Source organism: Schistocerca americana, chromosome 2, assembly GCF_021461395.2.
Source record: "Schistocerca americana isolate TAMUIC-IGC-003095 chromosome 2, iqSchAmer2.1, whole genome shotgun sequence".
In the NCBI taxonomy this organism is placed as follows: Eukaryota; Metazoa; Arthropoda; class Insecta; order Orthoptera; family Acrididae; genus Schistocerca; species Schistocerca americana.
In genome coordinates, this window is record NC_060120.1 from 727,257,845 (window position 1) to 727,276,496 (window position 18,652).

Genomic DNA, 18,652 nt, shown 5'->3' on the forward strand with positions numbered 1-18,652 from the left:
TAGAGAAATTAAAACGAATATTTCGTGCCAAATTTAAATCCGGTAAAGGCTGACACACACACAAACACTAAACTAAAAGAAAGTAACTTTATTTATACGCTCTACAAATAAATATCCATTGATCTTCTGAGGCTGGTATCAGAAAAAAAAGCGAAAATTGGTGTGATATGTTAGATGGAAAACAAGTCACAATACTGTTACGAAGGGAAGGTGTGATGAATTAAGCCTGATGTTGAAGGAATTCTTTTTGCATTTTACAGAAATCAGATCAAGAAAGCCAGAAGAAGACATTTAAGAATGTATACAAAAAGTAAACAAATTTTATTACTAACGTAAAAAAAGAAAACATTTTCCATGTACACTCCTGGAAATGGAAAAAAGAACACATTGACACCGGTGTGTCAGACCCACCATACTTGCTCCGGACACTGCGAGAGGGCTGTACAAGCAATGATCACTCGCGCGGCACAGCGGACACACCAGGAACCGCGGTGTTGGCCGTCGAATGGCGCTAGCTGCGCAGCATTTGTGCACCGCCGCCGTCAGTGTCAGCCAGTTTGCCGTGGCATACGGAGCTCCATCGCAGTCTTCAACACTGGTAGCATGCCGCGAAAGCGTGGACGTGAACCGTATGTGCAGCTGACGGACTTTGAGCGAGGGCGTATAGTGGGCATGCGGGAGGCCGGGTGGACGTACCGCCGAATTGCTCAACACGTGGGGCGTGAGGTCTCCACAGTACATCGATGTTGTCGCCAGTGGTCGGCGGAAGGTGCACGTGCCCGTCGACCTGGGACCGGACCGCAGCGACGCACGGATGCACGCCAAGACCGTAGGATCCTACGCAGTGCCGTAGGGGACCGCACCGCCACTTCCCAACAAATTAGGGACACTGTTGCTCCTGGGGTATCGGCGAGGACCATTCGCAACCGTCTCCATGAAGCTGGGCTACGGTCCCGCACACCGTTAGGCCGTCTTCCGCTCACGCCCCAACATCGTGCAGCCCGCCTCCAGTGGTGTCGCGACAGGCGTGAATGGAGGGACGAATGGAGACGTGTCGTCTTCAGCGATGAGAGTCGCTTCTGCCTTGGTGCCAATGATGGTCGTATGCGTGTTTGGCGCCGTGCAGGTGAGCGCCACAATCAGGACTGCACACGACCGAGGCACACAGGGCCAACACCCGGCATCATGGTGTGGGGAGCGATCTCCTACACTGGCCGTACACCACTGGTGATCGTCGAGGGGACACTGAATAGTGTACGGTACATCCAAACCGTCATCGAACCCATCGTTCTACCATTCCTAGACCGGCAAGGGAACTTGCTGTTCCAACAGGACAATGCACGTCCGCATGTATCCCGTGCCACCCAACGTTCTCTAGAAGGTGTAAGTCAACTACCCTGGCCAGTAAGATCTCCGGATCTGTCCCCCATTGAGCATGTTTGGGACTGGATGAAGCGTCGTCTCACGCGGTCTGCACGTCCAGCACGAACGCTGGTCCAACTGAGGCGCCAGGTGGAAATGGCATGGCAAGCCGTTCCACAGGACTACATCCAGCATCTCTACGATCGTCTCCATGGGAGAATAGCAGCCTGCATTGCTGCGAAAGGTGGATATACACTGTACTAGTGCCGACATTGTGCATGCTCTGTTGCCTGTGTCTATGTGCCTGTGGTTCTGTCAGTGTGATCATGTGATGTATCTGACCCCAGGAATGTGTCAATAAAGTTTCCCCTTCCTGGGACAATGAATTCACGGTGTTCTTATTTCAATTTCCAGGAGTGTATATTTGTGTAACACAGAAGTATGAGGACGATAAAATAAAATAAAATAAAAAAGATAAAGAATGGAAATGGTGCTTAGTCTTTTGTCGAACCTGAGAAAGAGAGAGAGTGAGAGAGACAAGAAAGCTGCACTTACGAAAAATACTGTATAACGTTGATCCTTCAAAAGTAGTCTTCCGCAAGTGGAGCACCTTCACAGCAGCAAGAACCTGCAAATAAAAGCACATTCTTTTAGTCTCGACAGAGGTGTACAAAACGTTGTATAATTTTTATGATGTTACAGAATCAAGCCTCCGGCGTATACCTGATCAGAGCTCACCATTCTTTCCACTGACGCCGAGAACGTTAGAGGGGCCAGCCTACATTAGTAAGAAACCACAGCAAATGCAACAGCCAGGCAGGCACTGCCCTTCTGCTGGCCATCCGTACTTTTACGGGTTTAATTCCTTTCAGTACTCTCAACACTAGTAACACAAAGTGCACACAATTGCCATTTTTTCTTCCCCTTTCCCACCGCCCTCTCTCTCTCTCTCTCTTTCTCTCTGCGTGTATGTGTGTGTGTAAAGAAGCTGAACACAAACCGAAGTTAGCGTGTAGTTTTGTGTTCAGCCTAATTCTAGCGTGCAGTTCTGTGTTCAGTCTAATTCTATCTGCGTGATTAGAGGTGATACGTCGGCACTCTGATTCGACGATACAGTACTTGAAAACGATTGTGGCCAAATCTCCGATGGTAGTCCTACACAGAATGGGAGGAATGTCGAAACTTAGACCAGCAATATATTATTACTGTTTCCAAATAGTATCAATATAACCGGAATTTCTAACATTATTTTTTAACGCAAGTGTTACTGTGATTCGGTATGACTATCTACGAAATTTATACCATCATCTCGCTGCAATTTAGCGATTTCTGCCGCGACAGCTCTGTTCGTCTTTAATGAACCGCACAGACATTTCTCTCGGGTAACTGAGGAAAGTTACTTCCGAGTTCGGCGTAGCATTAGGTTCGCATTTCCCTGTCGCCCTGTTGAGTTATTCGCGAGCAAAGAACGCTTAGAAATCGCAGTTCGTTGCGCTGCGCACTGCACGCTCGGACTTGACCAGCAAAACGCAGGCGTCTCTGAAGCAGCAGGAACTTTCTCTGATGCTGCTTCTTACAGCCAGTAAATGACTTGTGCCATCTTTACTTCCCGTCGCACTTTCGTTTCGCACCACACGTTTCTCCAGGGAGCGCTCTTCGTAGTTCATTCGGCTACGGCGACAGTATGAAAACAAGGCGCACGATCAAACACTGCAACTGCTCGATATTCGCTTTTCATTCTAATTACAATATGATGGTACTGAGAAGATGTTTTGGGTGATTCGAAAGTCGTGTCCCACAGGACAGATATTTTGGACGAATTTTAATACAAGGTAACAGTCTGGCAATAAAGGGTGATTCAAAAGTCATGTCGCCATAGGACAAACAGGTTGAACCAGAACTCCACCGACAAAAGTTCAGAGGTGATAGTATGAGCCAAAAGCGGAAAAAGTCTCTGTAAACAAGGTCTCTAAAAAACACACCTCAAAGAGCTATGAGTACTTGTTCAGCAGATGAGATGTGTCTCAGGGTAGCTATTGCTCACAGTTTTTAGGGTATGCGTTTTAGAGATGTTTACTGGATCTTTTTGTTCGGTTTCGGTGCATACTGCCACCTTTAAAAATATGGAAAGCAAAGAGCCTGCATCGGAAGAGATTTGTTTCACAGTATCGACGATGAACTAGAGTTCATAGCTCGTAAGGTGTACATTTTAGAAGCTTTTTTTCTTGTTTTGGTCCGTACTGTCACGACTGAGAGTTTGTTCGCGGAGTTCTGGTTCATCCTGTATGTCCAATGAGACATGACTTTTCAACTATACAGTAAAATTTTTACTGCAACAATCACGCTTTCCCCAGAAATTCGGACTTTTCAATGAAACGTTGCTTGAAAAAGAGTCATGATAACATACACTAGCTCCCAGCTTCGCTTTGCCCTTAGCTCCCACTACAGTAATGATGGTGAGGTCCCATACTGCGAGGAGCGTAGGGGACGATGCGGGAGACCCACACCGCCGACTAGCAAGGTCCTAGCGGAGGTGGGTTACCGTTGCCGACATGAGGACGCGGTTACATACATGTGCGAAGGCCAAAAGGCGCAATTAGACACATTTATCCTTCACTTTAAAAAAAATCACATTTGCTAATCGTGCAGTTGGATTCATGACAGAACAAGTCACAAAAATTAATTTTTACGGTTTCGTATCTCAATAGGTAAAAACGGAACCCTTACAGGATGACTCTTTGTTCATCTGTTAGATACTCTTTTCTCACGAACTGGTAGAGGTATCAAGTTGAAATTTATGTCAAATGCTTCTACTGTCCCTAGGCGGCGTAAAAAAGTCAAACTTCTAAGTCAACGCAATAAAAAGATACGGCCATTTACGTCACAATTTTGGTACTCGCAATCTAAGTCATCAAAATCTATAGATGAGCTATTCATATACAAACTTAAATTTATACAGAACCCTTAGAGTGCGAGACCTATTCGAGCTAGCTTTCCCCGCCCCCCCCCCCTCCCCCAAGAACGACATGATATGGAACTACGAGAAACTGTTGTAATGTAATTGTTCACATCCGTGAGCAACTGTTATATGAACAGTGGTTCGCCGCAGCTGCTTTGTTTCTAATACATTTTAGCTTATGTAGATGATTTCAAAGTCGTCGCTTGTCCGATACTGGCTATTTGTGAATAAACACACATACGAACAGCTTTTTGTTGTGCAGTACGATGTGCAAAAAAAAAAGAGATTTTTGCTGTCTAAAGGAAAGCATTTCGAGAGATGTTCTTCACTTCTTACTGAACACTGTACGTGGTGCTACACTGTTAATTAGGGATTAACTATGCAAAAAAAATGACATAAATACTAATGCGCTGTACCGATGTCCTCAGTGTATAGTCTTTGCCTATGGCTCTTGCACAAGGTTCGCTCCCTACTCCCCTTTCTCCAATCGCGCTATTAGTTCGAGTGGCAAATGAGTTACGCGGAGCAATATTTTGTAACTAGTAGCTGTTGTAGGATTTGGTAACGAAGGAGACTTTTAGATTCACTTTCGCCCCACATACGGGTCATTTTGTAGGACAAAACCTCAGTCACAGCTAACAGATAGGCTGGTGTTACACGAGCCAAAGTTAGCGAAAACTAGACAAGGAGTGGGCCGGCCGGCATCTCACGTTGCGGCCTCCGCACAGGATGTGGCAACGGTAAATCAAGACGCGACCTTCGGCGAAACAGGAAAGGCCTCTGCCGGCAGCGGCTACCTGCGCAACCGGACTACCAGCAGCTTAACACTGGTAAACGTGCCCGGCGCCCTCAGGCGCCGGCCAATTAAACCAGCAACAAGGAGAGAGAGTGGGAGGTGATAACACTGTGTCTGTGTCTGTTTTTGAGAGTGAGGAGGTGGGCTAATCCGTTCCCGCTCAAAAAATTTTAAGAGCAAAAATGACATGTGTAAAGACAAGCATTTCTTTTGCGTGTGGGCGCTACCACGCCGCCGTCATTAACGCGCTGTAGAATGGTGACTGTCTTCTTCGAGGTAGCGGTTCAGAACCTGATGATGGCGCAAATGTTCATCTTCTGAATTCGGCTTATTGCTTCTCATCAGAAGATTATGCACTCTTCAGTGTGTGCCATGGAGTTAAGAGTGTACGTCGGGCGGGGACGTATAGCTTGGACGACAGGACCCAATACTCATTTACGTACCATTAACTGCTCTAGTGGGGCCCTGGATTTTGTTTTGCTAGGTTGAGGTACAGCGTCACTGGTTGATCTCGGTCTTACTGTCTTGATGTAAGCGTAAAATTGTTCTATCCTACAATGATGTCATTCCAACGACATCATTTGAGTGCACGATGACATCACTGTAGTCCACATTGAAGGTGTGGCGATAGCACTTGAAGTCCCATACCACCCTCCGACTGTGGGAGTTCAATGTAGCAGGACATAGGTAACACGACTACTTAGGCATTTGTATTGGTGACGTAGGATGGTCGACACAAATCGAGGGGCTGTATCAAGACCGACACTTCGTCAGTGGCCGTAGGGGTCCTGGAGAACACCAGGCGGTATAAATGTAATACATAGTATGTGAATGGAACAACAGACGATGTTCCTCAGTGAAGTTATGCCGTTCAACCTGGGGAGTAGTATGCGGTGTTTCCTGTTATATTCTGTGAGATAAAGAGAAAGAGGTCACAGAATACCCCACCAAATATTTACGCAAGTTAGTTTTCATTCTCTCTATTAATGTTTTAGGCGAATGAAGTCTTGCAATACTTCGAGAAGAGTAAAATATCAACGAGATCCTTAATATTTAAAGTTCTGTAGGTGCGAAGGCATTATTTTTCAGGACGGTATCATCAAAGTCATTAAGAGATAAGTTGGAAAGAATAGTGAATGATCCTGCGTTTTTGCAATCTGATGAGGAGGGCACAGCGGACGTGGATGAATTTATACTAATTGGCCATGATTCCACATCTAGAGTTACGTCAGAAAGTAGTCGTGAAGAATCAGATGAAGAGGCGTGTAAGTGCGTTCCGTTGACAAATACTCTTTTGGATAATGCATTGCTACAAGTGGTCGAGTGAAGCTCCTTTTACAACCCGTACTCATGGTCATAACATAGTTAGCTGCCCTCCTTGGGATAGACGTGAAGTAAAAACGCTTGATTCAGCTGACGTACTATCTGCTTTGGAACTGATCATTGCTGAAGATTTATTATAAACAATGCGCACCAATACAAACGTCAAGATAGATGACGTGTTAAACGAATACAGAGTTCCACAACAAGCGTCCATAAAACCCCCAGATATAATAGAACTGGGAGCGTTTCTAGGCCTGCTTTATTTGTTTGGAATAACAAAATCTGTTGTTAGACTTTTTGCTAATGATAGGACTGATCGTGATGTGCTTCGAGCCACTATGAGAGTTAATAGATTTTTATTCATTTTGTCTTGTTTGCGTTTCGATTGTGGTGCTACAAGGGATCCTAGGAAGGCTGATAACACACTTTCCTCAATTAAAGATGTATGGGTGCTCTTTACGGACAACTGTGAAAAGTATTATCCTCCAGAAGCGAACGTGAAAATTGATGAAACGTTGGTACTCTTGCGTGATAGGTGCAATTTCACATGTATATGCTGAAGAAACCAGCCAAATATGGCCTCAAAATTATGGCCCTTTGTGGTGCGCCCACGTTCCATTTATGCAATGCATTTGTCTACACAAGCAAACCACATTATCAATTCCAACACTGGATATTTTGAAATTAGTAATTCCAATTAAGGAAAGTAATAGAAATATGACAGTCAACAGTTGATTCATGACACTGGAACTCTGTGGTTAAATGAAAGCCAATGACTTGAGTGTCTTATGTACACTGAAGCTACAAAAACCGTAGATCCCAGAAGAGTTCAAACAAAACAGAAAGCACTCAGTAGAATCTCCATTATTTGAGCATAAGGGAGGAAAGACAATTTGTTCTTATGTTCATCGGAAAGGTCGTGCTGTTCTGTTGCTTTCATATATACACCACCATCAGAACCTTAGTACTCAAGAGAACAAACCTTTATATGACCACTGCTTACAATGTAAGAAAAGTAAGAGTTGATGCTCCGGACCAAATGTGCGCTAAGTATTCGGTATCGCGGCGAACACCCAGGTGGCCAATGTCCATATTTTATGCCATTTTACTTCGGTGCATAAAAAGAAACTTATCAAACTAATGATTTAAAAGTAAGATAATTGCAACCGGGACTCGGAATGGATTTAGTAGAATCCCATATACAACGTCGAGATGTCTGACCCCTCTCTCGTGAAATGAGAGATGTTGTTATTGAACTTGCTGGCACTTCTCTTGCCTCAACATTTTCTGATCTAGAGCCCATGAGGAAAGCAAGATGCTACCTGTGTGTAAGAAATGCTGACAAGAAAACGAAAATGTGCGAAAAATGTTGAAAACTTGCTTGTCCCGATCACAGAGTTAAAATATGCCCAAACTGTTTGTAATCGTTATTTATAATGTGTAAAAATGTTTACAAATTTGATAATAAAAGTGCGATTCGACTTCAAATTTCTTTAAATTACTGTTTCGTTTTATTTATTGGCGTAACCAAGATTCCACTAGAATATTAGTGTAACAGCATCTTAGTAGAGTAGTTAAGAATTAATTGAGGCTCCACACACTGATCTTGATCACCTTCGATAACAATAACTGGAACAAATTGTTCAAAAAGATGAAGAAAACCGAAACAGATTTCAGGAACAAAAGAATAATCCTGCAGCTCTACAAGAATCAGAATGCTATCACAGGGGAGTGTGAGCCACAGACTATGACAATAAAGGCAGCAAGACATTATTATTTAACTTTTACGTAGAGAATGTAACTAAGAAATTCTCAGAAACGATCAGGAATAGGATAACAATGAATGGAAATTACTTCCAAAACGATCCGCTTTCCTGATATCATTGCCTTGTTGAGCAGAAATGAAGACGAGCTGCAGAAGATGCTTCACCAGATGAATCAAATCTACACAACATTGAGATCAACAGAAGTAAAACAAAAATCACGAAGTCCACAAGACATGGAAAACAGAACGCAGTCGTGTATCTTGAAGAATGGCACAAGTGACAACCTTCAAGTACCTCGGAAATTGTAACACAGCGGATGGTGGAAGTATAATAGAAAAGGACAGGCAGAAAAGAATACTACTTACGTCAGAGTTTCCTTGACTATTAAGAAACGATTCTTAAAGAACTATATGTGGAGCATGTGCTTGTACGGTGTAGAAACTTGAACGCTAAGAAACGCGGAAAACTAAACCTACACGCTTTTGAAATGTGGTCTTGGACGAGAATGTTGACTGACAGTCTAAAGAAAAGTAAGTGCTGAGACAAGCTAGGAAAACAGGGAGCCCCCTCAAAACAGTCACTGCTAGAAAGAAGATCGTGTTTAGCCACATACTTGGCCACTCACCCCAATTCACTACTCTGTGATTGAAGGTATGATGGTGGCGAAAAAGAGATGTTGTCCGAGGGAGGAATATAGGGACTCAACTAAAGCTGGCGGAAGATATGAGAGAATCAAGAGACAAGCCTCAACAACGTAGGGAGTATGAGCGAGCCCAACAACTTCTGGGTTGAGGAGAAAAAGAAATATACGTGAGGCTCTTCGAGAGAAATAGGCAGTGTGTCAGAATGTGATTTCTTTGTCTTTCATCCATATCATATTTATTTTAATTGCTATATTATGCAAGGACCCGCGTCTTGTTGCGAAAAATTTTTCTGTTAGCCCGCTCTAATATTAATCTTATGCAGTTCAATGGGATGATTTCTCGCACATTATTATTTTTTTCTCATTCCACAACGTTTTAGAACTAACGTAACAAAAGCTGTTTACGTTAAATAATTCACGAAAATAAAGGTAACAAAATAAACTACATTTACTACTATTACGTAATGACAGGAAACAAAACGAGCGAAGTACCACGATAAAACAGCAGCTTCTACTCAGCCGCTGGTGTGATGTGAAACTCGCAATAGACATAGAGTCCTACACATCTCAAATAGCACTACTCTGCGGATTCTATACCTATGGTCCTCTGCAGACCAACCTCCCTACTGGCAGTCTACGTCGGTCCCATCAACGTAACTAAGGTATTGTTGCAGCTGCAGTTACTCCGATATCAAGGAATCTCGCAAAATCATCTAAGCTAGCCAGCTGAATCGTCACCATGTACTTTACAAGAGTGCAGCGCACGAAGGGTTGGATTCGTCCGTCGAGAAGTGGCGCTCATGCAAAAACTTTGCACCAGCGTAAGAGGCCACTGATGGTATAATAAGAAAGCTCTTGAACTGAAACTCCAGCCCAACCATCCCATTATACGTGTTCTTTGTTGCGCTAGGCAAATGATGATTGTATTTGTTTCGTACCCTTAGGAACGATGCTATTACACGGATCAAATAAGAAAACACATTACCCGTTTGGCAGCTAGTGAGATCAGGCGTGAAGATCATTTCAAGGCAAACCTAGAAGTGAGTATGGAAGAGGCTAGCTGCCGTTCAGGAGGACAATAAATCAGGCGTCCCAGCAGCGCATACATTAGGAAAGAAGAGCTACGATCTAAGTCTCTCTTCCAAGAACCGCAAGTATAGACTGCTAAAGCTATATCATTGTAGCACATCTCTGAATAAGACGTAAGCAAAGAATACCGAGTTTTAAGGCCCAAATTACACTACGTAGATGGCGTCATACTTCACCCTACTTGTGACTAATCTATTACATCGACAAGTCTCTCGACAAGAAAAAAATGTTTAATTTCTTGCTGTCTGCCGGGAATCACTCCAGTCTTTCACTTTTGATTTCACTCGCTGTTCTGCGCTAATTCGCCTTAAGGCCCTTAAGCTATCGTGTAAAAAGTACATCTGGATGGTGTGATGCTAGTTTGCTTCTTGATACCCTCGAATAACAGCAATAATGTCTTTAGTATTGCCTCCTCTCGCTCGGTAGTTATCACATAACTAGAATTGTTGCCTTTAGTTGTGTAAGACACAAACATTCCATAGAAATTCAGGGAATAAAAGACATAACTTCGAAGAAAACTGCCAGCAAACATTTAGTAAACAATACTATCTTGTAAGCAAAATGTGATCTGACACAAAGACTAAACATTACATTTCCAAAAGCAAATATGTAGTTACAAGTACACTGCGATTGTACGGGATTGTAGCTCAACAAATTGACTTTCAAAGGAAATCAGCTTTCAACAGATCACTGATTAGGTTGCCCATCTCGTAAATTTTACTCATAAATTTTACTTCTTGTTGATATAGAGCACTGTAATGGATTAATTTGAATTTCGATACCTGAGACAGACAGAAACATTTTATACATGAAATGTATTCGCAATTGAGAATAAGCACAACCATCAGCTGTAGAATGGAATTTTACGACAGTGAAAATTTGTGCCCGACACGCATGCATATCCAAAGGAACTTTGCATCGTAATCAGAATAACACAGGCACTGCTATATCGTATCGAAACATTTTATGTTCAAGTACTAGCAAGAGAATTGAAATTTGGAAGCTATTAGGAACATAGGTGAAAATACCATGCAAGGCTTAAAAAACGGAACACTGACGACGAAACAACGAGTGCGCTGTACAGTAGAATGTGCTGATCATGAAATGCTAGTTTCTTTTCAGAGAAGAAATGGAGGGAAGGACAAAAAATGTAGCGAAATATGCAAACTTTATTTCTAGAATAAACAAACGATATAGGACACTTCACACACGATACTTCTCGTTCACAACAGCACGAGATTAGCTGAAATAACAATGTAAATCGGATGAAGTGTTAAAACAAGATCATATCAACATAGATTCGTCGGCATGAGCAATTAGTGATACGGGAGTGTAGAACCACTTTGGGCCTACAGCGGTTGGGATTCGTCGTGGCACGCACTATACGAAACACTGTTAAACGTCTCATTCGTTGGCGTTCCACATTTGGTCAACAGGAATGGGGTCAAGCGGTCTGGGGGCCACTTACGCATATTCGTGTCCAAGTCTTGCCCAAAAACTACAAGATAAACAGGAAGTCAACGGGGTAGTGCATTGTCTTCCTGGCAGGTCGCCTGCAGGATGATGTAGGCGAACACACAGGGGTACAGGATCGCACTGGCTGCATCCATGCTGACAGTTAATTCCTTTGACGTGTGGCGATTTGAGGTATGAGGCGTTGGCTTCTCTGTGTCATAGAGAGGAGGTGCTTCTGGATGCTATGGCTGCTCACCGTTTGATGCTGTCCAGCGTTCAATTGTCTGGTGGTATGTCGGACAGCAGTCATCTATCCATTGTTGCAACCAGCAACAGCCTGCGTCGATCCTCGTCATAAAGAGCTGTTGCTCACATTAGTCGACTAAGGCGATGGCGATTGCAGTGTTTTTCGGAATTGAGGTACTTGCGATACACCTTTGGCCAGTGCCTGCACGACTTCGGAGAGGGAGTTTCCTATCAGGCACCCACAATCTGGCCACATTTGATTTGAGTGTCTTGCCCGTCCTGCTAAGAACCAACACTGATTCAGTAAACAGAGATCTTCCAAAAGACGGCTCGTTCTGCTCGTCCATGGAATTCAGAGCGCCACAGACAAAGGAGCCCAGATTGATGCTGTGTTTCTTGACTCCCGGAAGGCATCCGAGTGTCGCACTAGATTTTTGACTGGATTCAGGACTCTGAGAGACAGAACTCAAATGTTATTCCTAACTGGACGAAATCGACAGACGTGAAGGTAAATTCCGGAGTACCCAAAAGAAGTATTGTACATCTGCTACTATTTACAATTTATATTAATGATCTACTGGTTAAGACGGAAGCTCCATCAGGCTACTGTCTTACAATAAGATAGTAACGCCAGAAGACTGTAGCGAAATGAAGGAAGACGTGCGGAGCATCGATGATTTGTGCTAGGACTTGCAGTTCATGCTGATCGTAAATAACTGTAACGTAATAAGCGTAATTAATCGAAGAGATCAATTACTGTTCGATTTCGCTATTTCTGGACACTCATTGCTAACAGTAACAACTGTAAAATCCGTAGGAGTAGCCGTCTGAAGCGACCTAATGTAGAAGGACCATATAAAGTTGATACAGATGCCAGGCTGAGATTCACTGGAAGAAAGTAATTCATCAACGAAAGAGATGGCTTACAAAACATTTGTTCGGACGATTCTTGCGTACTGTTCGTCAGTCTGGGACACTCAAGGAAAAGGATTAACAGAAGAACAGATGATTCAATGAAAAGCGGGACGTTTCTCTACGAGATCGTCTAGTCGGAGCGACAGCGCTCAACAAACACCAGTGGCAAACGTTACAAGAGAGGCGTTGTGCTACACGGAGAGGTTTACTGTTGAAATTGCGAGAGCGTACCTTCAAAGAAGAATCGGGCAACATATTACTTCTCCCCGAATACGTGCGAAATAAGCACGAACAGAAAGTCAGATAAATTAAGAGCTCTTACGGAACATCACGGACAGTCATTCTTCCCAAGCACCATTCGCGAATGGAACAGAGAAAGAGGAAAGAGTCAGGAGTACCAGAAGTACCCTGTGCCACACACCGTAAGATAGATTGCGCAGTGGAGATGTAGTCCGTCAAGCCAACGGCCAGTAGCACTTTTCAAGTCATCCCAGCCACGTTCTTCGCCCAACTAGTCCTTCCGCCGTCAAGACAGGAGTTGTTTCCCAATACAGAAGCTGTCTCTAACACGTTTGCTCACGACTGCATGAAAAAACTACACAATCATTTAATTGCCACTGTGCCAGGTTTCCTTTAGACAGTTGGATACATTTGTTAACTATTCACAGCCTAGCGACGCGTGCTTAATGTAGCGTTGAGAACGCGTTATCCGTGGGGGGAAAGACTTCCCACATCAGTGGGAACAGTTCCGGGTCGACGACCAGCAGTCGTACGTTTCGTTGCTCGTACCACTGCCAAGAGAGCAAAAACCACCGCTCCTAACGAAGAAGATTTACGCTGCTGCTTCTTACAGGTGTGCAACCTTTCACTACTAGACCAACGTGCAGGTTCCCAGCTTTCTGTCACTTTCTTATGCCATGTAGTATACTCGTACTTAGTAATTGCTAGATGAAAGCGATGTAACATTCCACCAGTCTTGGATTTTTTAACGACAACAATTTCTAATAAAACCACAAGCTAGCGGTTGGTCTCGAGAAGTAAGGTCAATGTTTTTGTAGCGGATCACACAGATACTATACTTTTTTGAACAGCTCCTTGACCATCTCTCGCAGAAAACAATATAAAAATATTTTTCGGCGTTTCTTGTGTTTGCATCTGTGCAGGTATTTCGGAAGGGTGAGCTCAGTGCTACTTCGATAGGTATTTTTAAATTCTTTTACCACCAGTATGTGACGTGACATAGCCTATCTCGTCTTTGTCGAAAAGTGACTGCATGGACCACAGAACAGTCGTGGTATTTCCGACGTTACGTGTTCGTGCACTACAGTGCTTAAAGGTAAAATACAGAGCGAAATACATTCGTATTCCTGCTCTATCCCTCATTCTTATCCCTCTCTGAAGATTACAAGTATTTAATCTACAGCTTACTTTCGCAGAGTGTTCAAGTGCATAATATTATCATATGTCCTCCAAAATTTGCAGCGAGAACGGGGACGTTGTTGTATACGAGATCGTTTGCCAATACACTTGCAGACTTGGATACTTCAACTCACGTACGTACAACTGCTACCAACCCGAAGGATGGTTTGATCACCGCAGTTCTTTACTATACATGGTACTATTGGAGATGATATGCCCTTGCCTTTCTCAGATTTCTGAACTGATTTACCCACCCTGTTACGGAGGGTCCTACACTTCAACGTGACTGCGAACCAAGGTGCATCTCGTCATTATTTACAGTAACAGATGTTGTCAGAGCTGAAGGAAGAAAGCGGCTGGAAGATATTATTGCCGGCCGGTGTGCCCGAGCGGTTCTAGGCGCTACAGTCTGGAACCGCACGACCACTATGGTCGCAGGTTCGAATCCTGCCTCGGGTATGGTTGCGTGTGATGTCCTTAGGTTAGTTAGGTTTAAGTAGTTCTAAGTTCTAGGGGACTGATGACCTCAGAAGTTAAGTCCCATAGTGCTCAAAGCCATTTGAAGAGATTATCCATCGTGCCTGTTTCTGCAGTTGTTTACCCTTAGAGTATACGAGGGCTATTTTTTTTCTCAACCTCCTACCGATCGCGAAATGGAAACCACAGTGAAAATCGAAAATGTTTTATTTGCAACATTAAGCTACACTTTCCAGTTGCCTCTCCGCGTAGTCACAGCTCCGATTAGACATTTCTCGCGGCGTGGTACCAACTTTCCAGTAGTTTCATCACAGATGGTGATTATCGTCAATTTCCTGTGCTGGTCTGCACCTCGTTGTCTGTGCCAAAATGCTGTTCGCATAGCCAGCGGTTAATGTGAGTGAAAAGGTGAACATCAGAGGGTGCCAAGTCAGGGTGTACGGTGGTGAGTGATCAAACATTTCCCGTCGAAAACGCTGCAGGGACGTCTTCGTTAGAAGTGCAGTGTGGGAACGAGAACTGTCATAAAGAAGGAAATGTGTGATAGTTATGTTATGTGGGCTGCATGATATGATGTGAAACCTCTCAGCATGCACTTCACATTTCACGGGGGCAGACAATTTTCTATGCACCTTTACATGCTCACATTGCGTTCTGAAATGAAAAGTGCTCTGTGATGCGATACACGGGCGTACTAGGGGCACTGCCCAACACATCTGCGCAAACTTCACCTGATGTTTTTAATTTTGCCACCGATCAGAGTTTGAAAAAAGAAATAGCCCTCGTATTACTGTGTTACATGACAATCTGTTCAACAAGGACTGAATTCAATAACGGTTTCCGCATGTAACTCAGCAGTGTTTCGTTTGTACTGTATAGGTTCCGTAAATAGAATGCTCTAAAATTCCCCTTACAAACTTCTAGGACTTGTAGAGGGGACTAAGTAGACAATATTCTGAGTAAAAATCAATGTCCAGAAACGTACCGTTTTCGTGCTACAGCCGTTTGAAAACATGTTTGCGGGCTAACGTCATTTGACGTCTATTCTACCTCTCTCATCTGGGTTGAACCGCATTCACGTGTCTGAGGAAGTTACAGCAACACACTGGGTACACGTCTGCAGAATACACATACATGTCACGTCATGTTCGGGAACATCTGTACCAACTATTAGGACAGATAAATAGGCCGAGATGGTCCAATTGCATGGCCTCCACTATCATCGGATTTGACGCAATTGGACTTTTCCTTTGGGGTAAAATGGTTCAAATGGCTCTGAGCACTATGGGACTTAACATCTGTGGTCATCAGTCCCCTAGATCTTAGAACTACTTAAACCTAACTAACCTAAGGACATCACACACATCCATGCCCGAGGCAGGATTCGAACCTGCGACCGTAGCAGTCGCGCGGTTCCGGACTGAGCGCCTAGAACCGCGAGACCACCGCGGCCAGCCCTTTGGGGTAGAATGAAGAGTTTGGGTTATGAGAGAGACAGAATGAGATCTGGTAGCACGAGTTATGGTCGCTGCTGGACAGACTGCAGAGACGCCAGGTGTAATAAAGCGTGTGTAACACATCATCATTCATAGGTACAATGTGTGGACCGAACATGGTGATCGCCACATCGAACCTTACTTCTGTTGGATCTGAATGCTAATTCTCCTTTGTAAAGGACAAAAGCGGTTTAAGTTTCACTGTAAACGCCAATGTTTGTGAAAAGTGATTAAGTTTCATTGAGTAATAATGAGTGGAGTTGTAAAACAAGTGATGTACTCAGTCACGCCTAATAAATCACTTGTAAAGGTGGTCTTGTGTTACCAACATGTTTTCAAATGGTTGTAGCACGGAAACGGTACGTTTCCAGACATGGGTTCTGATTCGGAATATTATCTCTCATGTAATTGAAAGAGTATTAACGACATGGTCACATTACCTGTTATTAGCATACACCCGCATCACATATAACAACCGCTACCCCTTCACTACATACTAATTTGTTGAACCTAACCATCCCCAAATTCAGAAGTTCTCCTGAAGAAGTCTATAGTATACGAAAACACGTTGTGTGACATGTGTATCAATGAAATGCAGACATTATATTCTTAACTACTCCACAAACTTGAGAACGAAATAAAGCTTTCCATAGTTTCTTTTTTATTTTTGTGCATATATCTGAAATTTTTCTGTGAGCATATTTTCAGACTCGTTAATTATCGACTACTCCTAAACAACCGTAATTTTCCAACGTCACCAAAATCGAGCGCATTTTTAATGGTGATTCGATGGAATTATTTAGGTGGCTTATACTCTGTTATTTTTTCTTACAAGCCTAAACTGTGTAAAGACAGCAGGACTAAGAAACACGCCAACCCAAAAAAAATTATTTCTCATTTCGGATGCTAGCTAACCGAAAAGTCTTGGCTATGTACAAATAGTAATAGGAGACTTCAACGCTGGGGCAAGCGACGAACACGCATAAATACTGTTGTAGTCAACGATCCGAAGACTTGTTTGATGCAGCTGTCCGCGTCCTCCTGTGCAAGGCTTTTCATTTCTGCAACGTTACTGCAACCCACATCCATTTATACACTATTAAAGCCTTCGTGTCCAACCAACTAGCCCTTCTTTGAATAAAGTAATGCTATGCACTTATTTCTCTCCTCAATTAAGTTCAGTATCTCTTCACTAGCGACGGGGAAAATTTTACTTTCTTAAATTAATCAGGCAACAAAACAATATTCTCCACTGATTAGTATATTCTGGCGTGTTCACAGCAAATTTCAATTCTGTCCGACGTAGTGAGCAGTACACTCGTGCCTGGGGCTTCGCTTAGGTGCCACATTCCTGAAGAGTTCTGCTAATAGTACTCAACGATAAAACCACTCCAAAGGCTGCAGAATACGGCAGACTGTTGCTGAGATAGTGTTCCACACCTCTCAATGCATGACAGCACATACGGATTGTCAGCGAGTGTAGCAGCCCTTGGCTGCCACTGGGTGAGCCTTCGGCGTACCACCATTGTCGTTAGAAGTTGTTGTCTTTTTCTATATTTTCAAGTCTATTGTTTCGAATGTTTTGATGCTCACTTCCATATTTTACTATGGTGCGTTAATAATTCATCGCTACGTAATTACTACACTCAAAGACCCTCTACAATCAATTTTTCATGTTCTATTCTTCCGCTCATTCCAGCGAAGTGTTCCTCTAACCTGACCCTTGTTTTGGTACGAGCCTTTCATCGATTTCTTTCCTAATCCATTCTTTTTAGTACTTCCGTAAGTTTACTTAACTTTCTTGGGCAGCACCATATTTCACCTGCTTCCAGGTTCTCCTCCGCATTTTCGGTTGTCCGCGTTTCATTTCTGTACGGCGCTGTCTTGCAGACATACATTTTCAGGAACATCTTCCTCGTTTATTTATCGATATTTGCTACCAGTAGGGCCCTTTTAATGAAGAATGCTTTTATCGCCTGCGCCAATCCATTCTTGGTATCGTATTTACGGATGGTTCCATATCATCTTGGTTCTACTAGTATTTGTTTATTTCGAGTCAGTTTTCGCCTTATTGCAACTTGTACCACAATAGATTTATGATATACCTTACTCTGGTTTTCCTCATAGCCTCTATTCATGCATACCATGAATGACTAGAGTTCGATTTGACATTTCTCACCAAATGTCACGCTAAAGATTCTGCATGCGTTGATACCATCTTTGTTTCTAATGTTTGATTTCCTACACACTAGTGTCATCTTTGAACGCCAGTCAGTTGTTTCCCACGATGGATCAATAAGCTGAAAACCGGTTCGAAATAAACACAAATTAGAAAACGCATTTTGCTGTCTTCCCTGCTTCGGCTTTTCTGTGTAATTTCACTTTCTACATATGACAACCGTCTCATTTCTTCCATCACTGAGTCGTTCCCAGTTTTGATGTTAAGTAAGCCGTTATTCTCGTTTCTACTCCTATTCATCACCTTTATCTTTGCTTTGTTTATCCTTAAGCCATATTCTAAAGCATGTGTGGTCTCCATTACTTTCAACAGGACAATGTCGTCTGCGAACCTTAGCATTGTTGTTTGTTCCTTCCACTTCAATTTCTTTTCTTCTTTTATTGATTCTTCGATGTACAGTTTGTACAACAGTGAAAAGCGGGACACTTAATTTACCATTTCTTAACAAGAATTTCTCTTTCTTGACC

At 43.2% G+C, this 18,652-nt stretch overlaps 1 long non-coding RNA gene across 1 annotated transcript in view; it reads right to left on the bottom strand.

Moving 5' to 3' along the window:
• LOC124594634 overlaps positions 1-18,652 on the bottom strand; it is a 308,490-nt gene that overhangs the window by 68,978 nt on the left and 220,860 nt on the right. Inside the window, exon 2 of the long non-coding RNA XR_006978152.1 lies at positions 1,918-1,990. This is a non-coding gene — a long non-coding RNA (uncharacterized LOC124594634). The remainder of the gene's footprint in view (positions 1-1,917; positions 1,991-18,652) is intronic.